The 16,484-nt window shown below is 42.6% G+C and overlaps 1 long non-coding RNA gene across 1 annotated transcript in view; it reads right to left on the bottom strand.

Annotated features, from left to right (window-relative positions):
• LOC107196681 overlaps positions 1 to 16,484 on the bottom strand; it is a 39,126-nt gene that overhangs the window by 16,118 nt on the left and 6,524 nt on the right. Inside the window, exon 2 of the long non-coding RNA XR_001518111.2 lies at positions 7,563 to 7,842. This is a non-coding gene — a long non-coding RNA (uncharacterized LOC107196681). The remainder of the gene's footprint in view (positions 1 to 7,562; positions 7,843 to 16,484) is intronic.

Below are 16,484 nucleotides of genomic sequence, written 5' to 3'. Positions count from 1 at the left end.
GGAGGTATCTCATTGTGGTTTGATTATTCACATTTTCCTAATTTCAGTAAAGTTGAGCAAAAATCGAATTTACTATGCTTTTTTCAGATTATTCAAGAAGTACATTATGTACTATAAAATTTTGAAAAAAATACATAAACAAAAATTAAAGGAAAGTACAGAAACATACAAGAGAAAAACACCACTCTGATCAGTTACCTAGAGATGAACACTGTTGACATTTTGGGAATATCCTTCCAGTCTTCTTTCTAAGTAAATGAACTTTTATGGAAAAAAAAATTTACTTCCTTCTTTAGCAACTTCCCACCCAGCTCTGCTCCAAGAAAAGACCTTTTTTATTCAGTGAATTATTTGCTAAGGCCCTGAGGGGTATGCTAGAGGGAAAAAAATATATCATTGAATTTTGTTTGTTCTGCCAAGTCGGCATATTGCAAAGAACAGGAGCTGAACTGCTCAAGCAATGAGGAGGCTATCAGGGGCCAGTGATGGTGGCAGGAAAGCATGTGGCCAGAGAAGAGTAACAGGTGAGGAGAGACTGCCGACAGAGAAGAGAATTTTGGAGGGAAGTACAGATATTAATAGAGGAATTTGATCACACTTCTGTCTCCACACAATATCTTTAATAAAATCTATTTTGCTTACCAGTGGATAATGGAGTGTATTTGCAAACAGGATCATCGTGAATGTACCAGAAGCAGAACGTGGCTGGAGAAGAGTGAAAGCAAAGGCTTGCCATAGGGCTGAAACTGAAAGAGACATAGCTTACGCACTTATAGATGTGGGTCTTGAGGAATCTTGGGCTGATACTATGCACACTGCTCTGTTAGTGTTTTCCCATGTAATTTAATAATCTCCCAAAGTGTTCCATCTGGTCTAAGACTACTTACCAAAAATCCACTTCTTCTTCCTGGGCTCCTTTGCAGTTAGATGTGGCCATGTGATGGGGTTTTGCCAAAGAAAAGTGGAAATGGTTTGTACCATTTCTGGGCCGAGGCTTTTAAGAAGCAGGGATGCCCTGACAGGGGTTTCACTGCCAGCTTGGGGAGGAAGATGATAAGGCCCCAGAGGGTGGGCAGGCCAAAAGGGGGAAGGAGTATGGCTTCCTGAAAAACCAATGGAACCATGTGGAAGAGAGCCAACTACTGACCAAGAACACTTGCTTCAGATTGTTATGCGAGTAAAAAGCACGCATAACAAGCCTGTCCTAGCTAATACACTACTGATGGATGCAACTTAATTATGCAATAGGCTATGGTTAGACAATTAGAATGGATAAACAACATTTTGGGGTATGGTACTGCATTTTAGTTCAACTGCTCAGTAGTTGGGTGTATTCAATAAGATGCTTTTGGCTGCAAATAACAGAAAACCTAATTGAAACTCATAATTGAGTCCAGAGGTACAGTGGACTGCATTGATTGCTACAGTGATGTGAAGACTCAATTTCTTTCCACTTCTCTTTATACCCAACTTTGGTTGCCCTTAGGGATAACTTTCTGGTGACTGTAGCAAGACTGGCTATAATCAGGTCTACAAGCTGCCTTATTCCCATAAAACAGGAGAGGTTGTTTGCCACAAATAGCCAACATCAAGGCCAAGCTTTGTGCTGACTGGCTCATACCTGAACCAAATCTTGTAATAACTGGATTGCCAGTGACCTAGACCAGTGGGGACTATCTGTTGGAGCTGAAGGTAGGCTTGGTCCCACCCACACTACATGGCTGCCACCAATGATGCTTATTTCTGCATAGGGTTGAAGAGTGGGTTGCCCAAATATAGAGACAAAAGTCACCTGATTCTAGCTTTCTCTGAAACAGAGAAAGTTCTTTTGGAGAGGCTAAATAAAAGTCAAGTAACTTTCTCCTTATATGCATTGAAATATAGCTTTGGAAAAATTACTTTCTACAAAATAAGACAAGAAGATTGAAATTGTGAAAGAGGTAGATGATTGAAAGACAAGGACATAGAGCCAATGACCTGAAGAAAATTAAATGACTTGGAAACAATGTCTGGATATTTCAGAAAGAATATTTTATATGAGGCACTTTCACAGTGGGATGGTATAAAGCGGAATAAAAGAGGACAGGGGTATATCCAGATGTCATGTGTAGGATATTTAAGTTCAAATTTCTCAGACTGTTCCCTCTCTGTTATTGGAATATCTTGCTCGCTTATCATGTATTTTAAGCATGACTGTCAAGGACGCTGTCTCTGTGCTAAGTTCAGGCTAGATATGCTGACCTCAGCTCTTCCTCCAAACAGTATAAATTCATTTTTCTGGACTTCATACTGCAAACTAGAAATAAAAAAGAGGTAGCAAGGTAAATGCTTTTCTTCCTATACTGGATTCCTTTACCTCTAAAACAGGAATCAGATAAGTTTTACTTGTTGGTTCAGAGAGGAATTGGGCCAATTATTTTAATGCACACAAAAATAATTCCTTTCAGCACAGATGCTCTTTGATAGACTTAAAACCCCTGCGTATAAAGTCTACACAAACAAAAGAAATGTGAAGAGATCTGCTATAATAAGATTAGGCTCAAATGGTAAGACAGGTGTTGAATTTAAAATTAATTGGTTATGCCAACCACGAAATGGTCTAATTCATCTTCTCCACTGCTCTACAGAGAAAACAGAAGCAAGAAAGCCTGTTCTGTTTGTTTTTCTGCCCTACGTTCTTCCTAGTGCAATTCTGAACTTTCCAATACAATCCTCAAAATCCAGTTCGACTTCCACTTCCTCCATAGAAACTTCCTGGATTCCACTAGCCCCTATCTCTAAACTTCCTGGCGCAAACTCACTGAAATAGTACTAAAGAATAGAGATTAGAATCTCAGACTATGATGTCAGACCTGCAGCCAACCTAGATCACCAATCTGCTAGCTGTGTGACCCCTGGGGCTCATTCGCTGAGCCTGTTTCCTCCTCTGAAAAATGGGATCAAGAGGGTGACTGTGAAAATGAAATGAGATGCTACATGCAACGAGATAATGTCTGACTAGAGGCAGGCATTAATAAATGCTAGTGATTATTAATATATTAATAAGAAATATATCGTCTCCTCTCCTGCCTCACACTGAACTGCAGGGAATTGAAAATGTTTTTCAAAATGGAGAATGGTTGTGGACCAGGTTGGGACAGGAAGGTTTCAGGGCAGCGTCATACTGTTCTTAAATGGCCTGCAGTGAGTATTCCATAAAGGTGGCATGAAACAACCACAAAACTCCAACCCACTAAAGTGACAGAAAGGAACTCCAGGGCTGCTGCTATCAGAGAAAGAACTTAAACAGAGACTGTGAATGTCAACACGTAGTTCAAAAGAGCACTGCTAGTCAGAACTTCGCTAGTCAGACAGGGATTTGGATCTTGCTGGAATTTAAAAATGAGCCAAACTCACTTATAACCATTTCGTTTGTTAAACAGTGGTGGGGTTGGATGGAAGAGGCAACGCTTAACATTTTTAAGGGAACAAAAAATTTTTGATCACCCACCCTGCATAGGGGTGGGTCGAGCAGATACTATGTGTCCAATGTTGTGTTACTTCAAGTCAAGGGAGGCAATGATCTATTATTAATAATCGCTAACATTTATTAATGCCTGCTTCTAGTCAGGCATTATTTCATTGCATGTAGTATTTCATTTCATTCTCACAGTCACCCTCTTGGTCCCATTTTCCAGAGGAAGAAACAGGCTCAGAGCCACTAAAAAAAAAAACAAAAAAAAACAAAACAAAACCACTTAACAGATCAAATGAGCCACTTAGAACAGATTTTTATGTATTTGTTCATTGAAACAAGTCTATTAGGCCCTGGCTTAAACAACATAAGCCAGCTAGCACTTGCATGTAGCATGCTGGAAGGCTATTTCTTTCTCAAATACAAATGCTCATTGCTTGTTCATGGCCAATGGTAAGATACTGGACCACAGAATTTTATAAATCAGCCTCTGAGCTCTGGCTCTGTTCTCTACTAGGCTGGAGAGTTATATAAGCTCTCCAAGTATCAGTTTCCTCATCTATGCAATGGCAATAAAAAGTCTCCCTACCACAAATGGTTGCCATGAGGATTAAGCAAGCTCCTTCAGGCAAAGAACTCAGCCTCGTATCTGCCACACAACAAATATTCGATAAATGTAAGCAATTATGGTAATAATTATTCCACCATTCAGCTTTCTCACTATTTTTCTTTAGCATCGTCTTCAAATGCTGACTAGTTTGTTCAATCACATCTTTGCGTGAAACTTAGAAACAGCACTTTGCTGTTTTATGGAATTTGCATTTTTTAACCAATAAATCTTCTGAATAGTACTCTATGGATATCAAGAATGATAAGGATAAGGGCTGTCACTGAAAATCTGTGGGAGATGGGAGAATTAGACCTAAAGGTGAGAGAAATTGATATAATTTATAATTTCTTACTTGAGAAATCAGCTCCTCTTCCAAATTGACTTGTTTTCCTACCCTCAATAAAAAATGCTTCCATTTCCTGAAGAAATTGAAAACTTGAGAGAACTTTTATAAATCAAATACCTACTGAATCATCTATGTCCTTGAACTGAATCTGGGAAACTCTGAGTTATGATGTTATATACCTAATACAGCAAGAATGAGTTTAAAGTACTCTCCTTAGAGAGCTCTACAGAATAAGCTGTCCTTTGTATATAGTTGGAGGTGATGTCATTGTCTTGCTGTCACTGGGAGGGTGCCAAGAGTTGTGACAGGGCTGGGCCTCAGTGGTGATGGATTGCGCCTCTCACCTGGACCACTCGTAAACAATAACCCCTTTGTGAGGCCACTGCCCGGGCCTTTCTGCTTGTAAAAGGAAGCACAGACACTTGACCTGCCTGAGGACTGGAATTCCCATCAGCCTTATTTTAAGAAGGTTAAAAGGGCTCAATAAAAGCCATAGCCTCAGACAGACACTGGCGAACCCACTGAGAATGCGCTGAGCAGACAGACATGGCCACTGCCTTTCTGGAGCTTGCAGTCTAATGGGAAAGACAGCAAATGAATAATTGGGCAAATGTGAATTAATTACAATTGTAATGAATGCTATGAAGTCCAGAGCTGTATTAGGTTTTCTACTGGGGAGGGAGAAGGAAGGTTAGGCCTGAAATTAAAAACACACATTTTTTTTTATCAAAACAAGCACAGAAATATGATATAGAACATAAACTTTGCTTCGGTTTTAAAGATAAAGGTGGAGACGGCAGAGAACTATCACATTTGCCTGGGGTGGGACTGGCTACGCCCCTCCAGTGATGCAGCTTCCAGGAGCTAGGGGTGGCTGAGTAGGAAGAATTTGAGAAGCCCTGGCTGGGGCACGCAGGGCTCTGGCTTCCAAGGTGAAGCCCTCTAAGGAATCACCTCTAAGGAAATGAGAAGGATACCGACTGGACAGCTGGCGGTCAGCCCATGGCCTGGAGATCCCTGGCCCAGATTGCCAGCCACTAAGGCCCTTCCTTGGCTACAGCATTTTCCAAATTCTTCATTCAGATTTCAGCATTGTCTCCTCAGCCCAGGCTGCTCCTTTGGTGTTAATGTGCCATCTAATCTTACCCCAGGGTGTTGATGAAGCTATTTACTTTGGGACAGTAAGAAGCGTGTGAGTGAGTGAGTGTGTGTGTGTGTCTGGTGGGGGGGATATGGTTGATAAGCTACCTGTTTCAGATAAATTAAACTCCCTCAACCCCACTTCATACCTTATCCAATAATTAACTCCTTTGTAATTAAAACAAAACAAAACTATTAAAATAGTTTAATAGTTTAAAAATATATGTGTATATATAGGAAAATTTTTTAGAAATAATCCTGATAGTCTCTTAAGGCAAGATTACAAATCCAAAAACCATAAACAAAATAACTGACAATTGATTACATGAAAATGGCAAATTTTGCAACTAAAAAGATGTCATGAAAACAGTATGGAGGTATCTCAAAAAAATTAAAAAACAGAACTACCATATGACCCAGCAGTTCTACTTCTGGGTATATATGAAGTATTAATGAAATGAAATTACTATCTCCAAAAGATAATCTGTACCCCATGTTCATTGCAGCACTATTCACAGTAGCCAGGACTTGGAAATAACATATATGCCCATTGATGAATGAATGAATACACACACACACACACACACACACACACACACACACACACACACGAATACTACTCAGCCATAGGAAAAAAAAAGAAGGAAATCTTGCCATTTGAGAAAACGTGAGTGAACCTTGAGGGCATTATGCTAAGTGAAATAAGTCAGACAGAGAAAGACAAATACTGTATGATTGCACTTGATATGTGGAATCCTAAAAAGCCAAATTCAGAAATAGATAGTAGAATGATGGTTCCAGGTGCTGGGGGTGGGAGAAATGGGTTGATGTTAGTCGAAAAGTACAAACTTCCAGTTATGAGTAAGTCCTGGGGATCTAATGTACAGCGTAGTGACTATAGTTTATAATACTGTATTGTACACTTGAAAGTTGCAGAGTATATCTTAAATGTTCTCTCCACACACACACACACACACACACACACGATAATTATGTAAGGTAATGGATCTGTCAACTAACCTTATCGTAATGATCATTTTGCAATATTGACATATATCAAATCATCACATTGTACATCTTAAGCTTACACAATGTTATCTGTCAATTATATCTCAGTAAAGCTGGGGGGAAACCCTCCCAAAAACAAAATTAAGAATAAAATGGCCAAAATGGAAACAACTAGAGTTACCCCTCCCTAGCTGCCTCCCCAGGCGATCTTTTCTCGGTAGAACTCCTCTCATCTTTAACACTCAGACTGCAGGGAGTATACACATCTCTTCAGTCCATGTTTGGGGTCGAGGTTCACACAGAGATATACATTTGTACGTCCCCCAAACGCAACATAACATTTTAAACAAAGTAGCATGTGTATGGGGCGGGGTGGGGGGAGGAATTCTCCAGTTACTTTCCAAATGGAACTGGAGGAAAGTCAAAATCACATGCAGATGTTTTGAAAAGCGTAGAATGTCAACTACGTGATGTGAGTTGGATGTGGACGGTGCTCAGAGAGGCTATGTGGCTGCGCACATGCAAAGGTCTGTGAAAATCAATTCACTGTTCGGTCATCAGGGAGTAATGTTTTGTGCATCTGACATACTAAATAGTTTGTTCAATATACTGGCATTTTTCTGTGTTTTCGGAAATTGGTTGGTAATGATGAATTGACAGGAAAGAGGCTGCTGGTTCATATTTGCACTCCATGTCTAGTGTTTTGGAAGATTCCTGATGATAAAAGAGAGATGCTCGTATTCACGACCGGTAGAATAGGCAAAAGATTAATATTGAGAAAACATATAAAATAACTCATTCAAATGCGAAAGAAAAAAACCACCACTCGAGAATGCGTGAAGAATGGAAACAGACAATTCACAAAAGGCTAATTGTGAAATTAGCCAATAAATAGAAACAATATCCAAGCTCACTAATAAACTAGAAATATGGAAGCATTTATGTATATATTTGCAAATATATTTGCGAATAAGGAAGGAGACTGAACTGTTGAGAGCAATTACCTTGGGAGAGAAGTCGTCCAAGGAGGAGGTTGTGGAGATGAATTCTCATTTGACAGACGTTCCATTGTCTTTACTTGCAGTCTTCCTCTCTGTATAAGGACATAGTCCCATGCTGTTGACCTTAGGAATGGTCATATGACTTGTTTAACCAAAGAAATGGTGTTGGTCTCTTTTGCGCAAAGCTTTATAAGTCAGGACATCATTTGCCTTATCTCTTTCTTTCTCCCATGAGACGGATACACTCCACATAGAGGTTAGGTTCCCCCATCAGCTTTGGTTCCTGAGTGAAAGAGGCAAGAAGCAGAGCTGTAGCCGACTTGTGAAAAGCATGTAGTGTGAACAAGAAACAAATATGTGTTGCTATAAGCCGCTGAGATGTGTGTGTGGGGTCGTTACTGTAGTATAAAGTGGGCTACCCTGACTGATACAAATAAAGGAATGTTTCTACACATTTTCCTCTATATATCTCTCTATTGTATGAGCATTTCCAATAGCATATATTCATGTGCTACTTATACATGTATATATGTGTGTGTGTGTGTGTGTATATAAATACATATTTTAAATGGTTATCTTAACAAAATCACAAATGACTACATGTCAAGGACCTTTGGGATTACTGACAAATAGAAACTGCAAAGCTAAATCCTGAAGTCCGAGGGCAATGCTGAAGTGCCTGCCTGAGGCCTGCAGGCCAACACACCGTGGCTGCAATTTGCAGTGCTGGGCAAAAGTAAAAGGTGTGTTGTCAAACCAGTGGCCAAGAAACATGGTGGATAGTTGGACATGTGAGATAATTCCTGTGTATGTTAGTGGGGGAAGTCAGGGCAGTAAACATTCTACCCACCGAAGCACAGTGTGAGGGGTGTCCCAATCAATGGTGGGACCACCGGGGTTGCTTTAAAGATATTGAGAGACATTGTTCTTCAGTAGTAAAGACTGAGTTGCAATTATTGATGACTCACATCGTCTGCATGTCATTCCCTTCGGATGTGTTCCAAACAACAACAAAAATATTGAGTACCACTGACCCAGGATATAGAGCAGGTAATTGCATGCAGACTCTTATTTTCTGGTTGCTGCCGCCCTTTGCTCAAATTCCAGACTCTCAACACTTATTCAGTGATTGAGCACTTCCTCTGTGTCAGGCACTGTAATTGTCATCAGCAATACAGATACAACCTGCTTTCAAACTCACAGCCAGGTCAATAATACATACCCAGAGGCTGGGGTAACAGTTACAGCAGCAGTAACCCTTTCTTAAGGGGGTAATAGTTTCTTTCCAAGAATTGTGCCAGGTATATCATTTCTAATTCTCCAAAAAGATCCTGAGAGCCAAATGTAATTACCCCTTTCTTGGATGAGGACACTGAAGTTGAGAGAAATTAATGAGCTTCTTTCAGTTCTGAAAGCCCAGAGGTAAAAGGTCAGTCTCCAGTTCTTTGTTGTCCATACTCAGTCACCTTCTCGGCAAAGGGATGAATAAATAATTGCATCAAAGTAGGAGTGACTAAGCCTTGAATCAGAACTTTAATATTCAGAACAAGGTGCAAAGATCCAGATTTTTGTTCACACTGTCCCCAGAGGGTAAGAAGAGCCCTAGTGAGTAGCCAGCCTGGCAGTCTGACTTAGGTTAGCTGTGGTTAGCATTCCTCTCATTTTTTTGCTCCCAGCCCCTCCTTCTTCTAGTGCTGAAAGTAAACATGTGACTTGCTTCAGGCGTGAGGGTGAGGGTAAGTTAAGTCCTCACAATAGGTCTGTTGTTATGCAAAGAACTCTAGAAGATGCAGATCTAGCTTGTGGCAACCTCAGGGACCCCCAAAGTCAAATCCCTCAAGTTCCTTCTGTAACTGAATTTGAGGAATTAGTCAGCTTAGTTCTCTAACATTCTTCCTGGTCAAGCATTTAGCACAGAGAACTGCCTTGGAAAATACAACTCAGGTCTGTTCTTAGTTACTTAAGAAAGTTTATGCTGAACCAGATAATGCAACACCAAGACTGTCTTCCTGCTCAGCGGGTGAGCTGAGAATAGTGAGTGGAGAAGTCTCATCAGAAGAATCCAAAGCAGGAGGCCTTGGGGGGTGGTCTCCTTTCCTGGGCTCTGCTTTGGGGCTGAGGTAGAGGGATCCAGCTGGTCTTTGTGCCTGAGGATCATCAAGGCTCAGAGGGTGCTCAGAACAGAGCCTGGGCAGAATTCTCAGCCAGAGGAGGGAAATTTGGGACAACCTACAGGATGGTGAGTTAGATTCCATAGATGGAACTGAGGGAAAAAAGGAGTCATGAAATTCTCTCCACAAGCACTCCCGCTGATGCTACAGTGGCAAATAGAGAGAGAAAACTTCAGGGAGAGAGGAACAGGATATGAGGGTACCCTAAGAAACGTGGTCTTTTCCTCAGGATGGAGAAAACTGTACCAACAGGTGGCAAAGATTTCACCAGTTATGATTCAATGAAATGGAGCGTCGAGTCTCTATTAGTGTCCAATGTTATTTTAACAGTGTTATAAAGGACTCTAGAACTTTACTTATGGAATCATCAAGGGTCAGAAGGAGTCACTTAACTTTTTCCGTTATAGTCAACTGTGCTTTTTAGCGGAAAGTTTGTGCCCTTGTGAAGTTGGCCATTGGAGTTCCAAAAACACAGTGGTGCTCTCTGGTTTTGACCTGTTCCCTCCTTAAACTGTATGTGTGCCTTGAGGAAGAAATCATCTTTAAAAAAACAAACAAAACAAAACAAAAACAACTTTGTTTCCTCTGTGCCTAAAAGGGCCAGGACTAGGATAAAGTATGATGTGCAAAATGTCGGCAGCACTGCCCCTCAGGGTCACGCAAACGAGCAACTCCTTAAATACTGTCCCCTAGGTGCTCACCGGTCACACCTAGTTCTGGTCCTGGGGTCAAGCTCGGGTGGCAAGAAGAGAATTGGAGCTCAGTCGTTGAATGAATAAACAAATGAGGTGTACAGGGAAGAACACAATCATTGGAAAACTCTACACACTGGGTGTTTCTCAGCCTTTGAACAGCCTGTTTTCCCCAGGTTCATGATGACGTAGATTAATGGGACCTTCCATAGTGTAGCTGTCTGAGCCAGCTCAGGCTGCTATAAGAAAATACCACAGATTGGTTGGCTTACACAACACATTTTTTTTCACAGTTCTGCAGGCTGGAAATCCAAGAGCAAGGTGCTAGCTGGTTCAGTTTCTGGACAACCTTCTTACCGGCTTGGAGACTCCTCGCTACGTTCTCACATGTGGAAAGAGAGCGCTGGTCTCTCTTGCTCTTCTTATAAGGACACCAATCCCATTGTGGGGGCACCACCCTCATGACCTCTTCTAGACTTAATCACCTCTCAATCGCCCCACCTCCAAATACCATCACTTTGGAGGTTCAGGCTTCAACACATGAATTTTGGTGAGACATAAACATTCAGTCCATAGTAGTAGTGTACTAGGGTTACATGTTTTGGGTTTCTGCTTCAGAACCAAAGCTTGATTACTGAGGTAGACAAAATTCTAAGGCGGTCTCCCAAGATTTCTGGCATGCACACACCCTGCGTCAGTCACCCCCTCCCTTGAGATAGGTGAGCCTGGCCTAATCAGGTGAACTCTTTAAAAGCGGCTCTAGAGGTCAGCGATGGAAGTCAGAGAAATTGGAAGTGTGACAGGGATTTTCCTGAGGCTTGAAGGGGCCAACAGCTCTGCTGTGGGAGGGCCTACAAAGGGGATCACATGGTGAGGAAACACTGGAGGCCTCTAGTCCCCGAGAGCAGTCCCTGGCAACAGTCAACAAGAAAATGGGAACCTCAGTCATAAAATGGCAAGCACCTGAATTCTGTGAAAAGCCACATGAGCTTGGAAGAGGAACCTGTATTTCAAACAAGGCCCCAGCCCAGCCAATACCTTGCTTTCAGCCTTATGAGACCCTGAGCAGGGTCTCTGTGAAAATAAATTTGTGTTGTTTTAAGCCATTAAGTTTATGGTAGTGTTTTACACCACATAGAAAGCTAATCTATTTTCCTTTCTAAAATAGATCACTCCACATCTCTTGGGTCCCTTTTTCTTATTAAAAACAACTTCTATTGGGCTGTTGGTTACATTTCTCTTTTATGCGAATACACCACCTTCGTTCTTCCTTTTCTTTTATTCTTTCTGTTTCTTTGGGGATTTAAATAGTAATGCAAAGCTGTGGGGCACACATTGTTATTTTAATACCATTGAATGCAGAAAACTATATAATCTTCTCTCCAACCTCCAAAAAGCATCTCCCGAGCACTATCACTGTGAGGCCACTGTTTTCCTCCTTCCTCACCAGTGTTCGAGGCTTCCAAAGCTTAACGTTACGTTTATTATATAACGGCAAGACACGAGCCCCAACAACCTGCTGCTGGGCTTTTAAATATAGCGACAGCAGAAATCTCTTCTGGGCTTGATGAAGAGCTACTTCAAATATCTCCTAATTTCAGCAGTTTTCTGGTCTATAGAATAAAAAGTCTAAAAATGGCTCTAAAGGTATTTAAGTGCACTCACAGGAAATCTCCCCCTCCCCCGACAGACACAATGACGCAAGGAGGCGGGAAGCAACGCGGGAGCCAGCGCCCTCCTGTCCTTGGGATTTGAGGCAGCCTCTCCAGGAGAATTGCCTGTGTGTGGAATGCTCTCAGGGGAGAAAATGGGAAAGGCACAGAAGTGGAGCCCGTCTGAGTTGGCACCACAGTTACGGGACTCGGTGGCAGAGCTGGCCCTCTCTTTGTTCCCTTTTCTAATTGGCGGAACCATTAGCAGTTGTATTCATCTAGGGAGCTCTTAGCTGCATTAAGAACCCACTCGATCTGGTTTAAGAAGAGGAAATTCCTTGGCTTGAATAATTGGTTGAATAAAGGTTCTGCGGTTTCCTTTGACCTCCCCCGTGCCGGTTCTGTGTAGGAACCAGCTCCCCACACTGTTCCCCTCTCCTCCACGCTCCATCCCGAATCTCTGCACTCACTCCGTGGGAAGAGTTCCTCTTTCCTCTGTTCCAGCCATCTGCCCTGGGTTGCCTGGTCAGGCTTGGGTCACATATCTTCCTTTTACATCAACAATGTGGCCAGAAATAGACCCGAGTGTGGTCAGGACAGGAGCACTTGTCCACTTCTAGAGCAGAACTGTGAGGTCACAAGGTCTGAGAGTGTGAGAAGGATGAGTCCCCAGAGGTTATGTGTTAATATCAGGGTGCTGTTACCAGAAGAGGGTGGAATAAACACGGATAGGCCAGAACCACCAATGACCTGCAGTGCTCTGACCTATTCTAATGCTGGAGAGAGTTGGAACCACTTGAGGCCTGGAGAGGCAATGGAGAGCAGAGGGTTTCTCCCCACCCCATGCCTACTTTGAGCCGCCCAGAATCCTAATGTGCATCGATATGTGCAGATGCATTTCACCGAGGTCATCAACCTAGAAGCAGAGACAAGGTGTAAATTTATAGCACACTTTTCTCTGCCCTAGGCCCTCTAATTTCTGTTCTCAGTTACAAGGTGATAGGAATTTCTATGTCCTGTGCCTGTGTTCCTGAGGACTTCCTTCCCTCACTATACAGAAAATCTGGGGGCCATATGAGGACTTTACACCGGAAGTCTAGCCTGCCACGTGTGGAAGTCTGGGTGCAGCAAGAAAAGAGGAGGTTGGAGTAACCCTGTGTCCCGGGAGGGGGGCCCACACTGCCCCTGGAGCCATTGCTTCTCTCCATGGGCTCATGTTGCTCTGTCCCCAGTCACATCCTATCAGCTCTGCCACCGGCAGAACCTTTCTGTACTCACTTCCTGTGGGTTCTCCCTGTGCATCTGTCAGGGGAGCCATGACTCCTGCTTTCCGGATTGGGTTGGAGGAGGGGCTCTCAGAAGTTGCTTCTAACTGAGCTCTGCACCAAGCCAACAGAATGAATACTCACTGACCATTCAGTGTCCCAGCCACTCCCTTAGACAACCTCCATCTCTGCTTTGCCAGCGAGACTTCCCTATTCCATCAAAGGGTTAAACAATTTTTAACAGCAAGGCTGGAGATCTTCATTATGTAGGACACATATTGGAAACTGGGCCCTTAGCAATTGGGTGCGCTATGTGCAAAAGAAAAGTGCCAGTTTGTTTTGCCCAATTTTATCAATATTGGGGCATATTATAAAGCCACTCTTAATATATCAGTATACCTTAAAAATGTATCCTGATGGGGTTTGATTTGATACTTATTAATTTTACATTTAACATGAGGATGTGATCGAATGATTTATCCACATATCAAACTTGTATTTATTTATTTGCATATTTATTTATTTATTTACTAAGTATAAGGTTGTGAGCCAAGGAATACAAAGATATTTAGCATTTCTCCAAAAATTTGCAATCAACTAAATAAGTAGATAGCACAAAAATTGCTTAAATGTGGTTATCTATGGGAACAGTCTGTTTCTTTAAGAAGTCCGCTTACTCTAAGTTCACCTAACTCCTAGCTTGAGGGGTTTAACTGAAATTAGTTAAGGTTTGGCTCAGTTGCCTGGTATAGAAATGGCCACTCAGAAAGTCTGAATACTGGTACAGATCCTGGAGGTTGGAGAGGGAGCTGCAGTATTGAAAGGAATCCTTTTGCTTCAAAATGAAGTTAGACTCTTTTGACTGCTCTGAAAGAAGCTGTGTGAAACCCAATGAAGAAAATGACTAAATCATTCTGGATCTTTTGGCTTTTAACAAGAAGAGCCTAAATCATTCTGGATCTTTTGGCTTTTAACAAGAGTGAGGCAGGAACATCGGATTATAAATGGCATGTTAACCATTTGGAGAACCTGTTGGCCAATACATAGCATAGAAGAATCCATTAAAGGAGATTCATCAGATTAAGTCAGAATATAGTAAGTATGAGCGAACCAGTGCTGGGCGTTGACAGGGTCTGCTAGTGTCACCATGGAGAAGTGGCCTCAGTGACTCGGATGTCACCCTGAAATCGGTCAACTGGGGCCACGGGGGAAGGTTATGTCATACAAAATGGCCATGGCTGTGTGGGGAAGGTCATTGTGTAGGGTATATGAAGTGGGGGTGGGGAGGAGCTGGGCAGACGAAAGTGTGTATCCAGTGTGCCTGACTTCGGCTGGAGAGGTTTCAGTAGCTCAAGTTTAATTTCCTGCCACTTAGCATTGACTTATTCTTGTTATTTCTATGATGCAGATATTAACCCCAGTCCTGAAAAATAAGCTGTGGATGAAATAACAAATCCCCACCTGGATTGCTGAACATCATTCTTCTCCCTGCACCACGAGTCCCAGTAACTCAGTCTTTCTAGAACTGGACTCCTCGGGGCCTGGGGTCCTTATCCTAAACCTGGGCCTATATGTCCTGAGATTCACTATCTGCTAGTGGATGCCCCTGATGCTAACACGTGACTTCCTGCCTTTTCCTGGACTCCCAGCTGCTATGCTTTTAGCTCAACATCTGCCGCCTTCCTGGGGCAATTAACTGAGCCATGATTACTACCCAAAAAGGCAGCCTTCAAGACAAAGCTCAGCATGAAGGCTTAGCAAAGCTTCGATGAAGAAATGACAAGAGACTGAGAGGAAATGTTCCTGGAGGCAGTCAGCCCCAAAGTTGTCCGGGAGAGGTGGGTGACCCTAAAAGACCATCTGGGGAGTTCTTAACATTTTCCCCCACTTCCTCTTCTCTCCATACTTTTAGCATAGGGAATTTGAGCTAGCTGGAGTGGGTGAATAGGGTAAAACATGAAAAAAAAAAAAAATCCAGACTCGACAGCTTCAAACACCAGAATAACAAAATCCTTACTGTGGATCCAGCTATAGATATTTAGCTAGTTTACAAGAATACTTGAAAACCATATGCAACCTAGAGATATAGCCCTCCAGTGCCTTCCATTTTCCTGGATGTGACCCTTCAGGAAATCTCCACGGAGGTCTTTGCCATCTCCTGCCTTTCACAGGGGATCATAGGTTGAAAAGATGACAACACGTGAAGCTTGCCAGTAGACCGGCAGTGCGAATCACTTCTTAGACCATCAAACCCTGCCTTAAGGACGTAAAAAGACAGACCAGCTTTTACGTGGTTTCCAGGACTCTCAGAGATGAGCTGAGACAGAAGCCACTGCCCAAGTGTCAATCCAGTGCTGACGTGGTGGTGTCAGGAAAGATTTCTCCTGCACTCTTGAGGTAAAGAAATGATTAAAACATCCAGGTTTTTAAACTCCAAGAATATGAGGAGACAATGATCTCCAAGTCTTTAGAAAGAACCACTAGACTTAAAAAAAAAAAAAAAGCTATAAAAAATGGGGGGCCGGTAGAGAGAGTACTAACACCCTAGGCACTTCTTGGTTCTCTTTATTCTGAGTGTAGACAGTCGACTGCAGAGTTTTGGGGGGAGGCTGCACGGCACAGCAGGAAGTAGAAAGGTCTTGAAGGCAGACAATCTGGAAGGAATTGTCTGGGCCCTTTCTTAGCCATGTGACTTTGAACAATTTATATAACCTCTTAAGCCTTAAGGTACCTAGAAAAGGGGCATACTGATAGAACCTTTCTGATGTTAAAAGTGGAAGAATGCATGCAAACCCTTAACTTGTTGCCTGGCACACAGAAAAAATCTCAGGAAAACAAGTTTTGTGAAAGGGAGAGGGTAGATGGTGGCACAGGAGCAACAGGAGGAAAGCAGGCACCTTAGGAAGGTGTCGTGCCTGGGTCATGCCCATCTTATAGCTTCTGGCTTTGTCCTACTTATCCTTGAACCTCCAGCACTAAACACGGGCCTCGTCGAGAGTGGGCATTCAGGAAACGTTAGAGTGAATGGAGCCCTAGCTGGGCCTCGGTCTGAGAAGTTTGCAGAAGGGGAAGGCAGGCAGGTGAGAGAGGAAAGGAAAGAAAGGCAGGAGTGAGGCAGCTGGCCACAGATAACAAAGCCTGAACG

Source organism: Pteropus alecto, unplaced genomic scaffold (genome assembly GCF_000325575.1).
Source record: "Pteropus alecto unplaced genomic scaffold, ASM32557v1 scaffold8, whole genome shotgun sequence".
Classification (NCBI taxonomy): Eukaryota; Metazoa; Chordata; class Mammalia; order Chiroptera; family Pteropodidae; genus Pteropus; species Pteropus alecto.
This window is presented reverse-complemented; position numbering and strand designations above follow the sequence as displayed.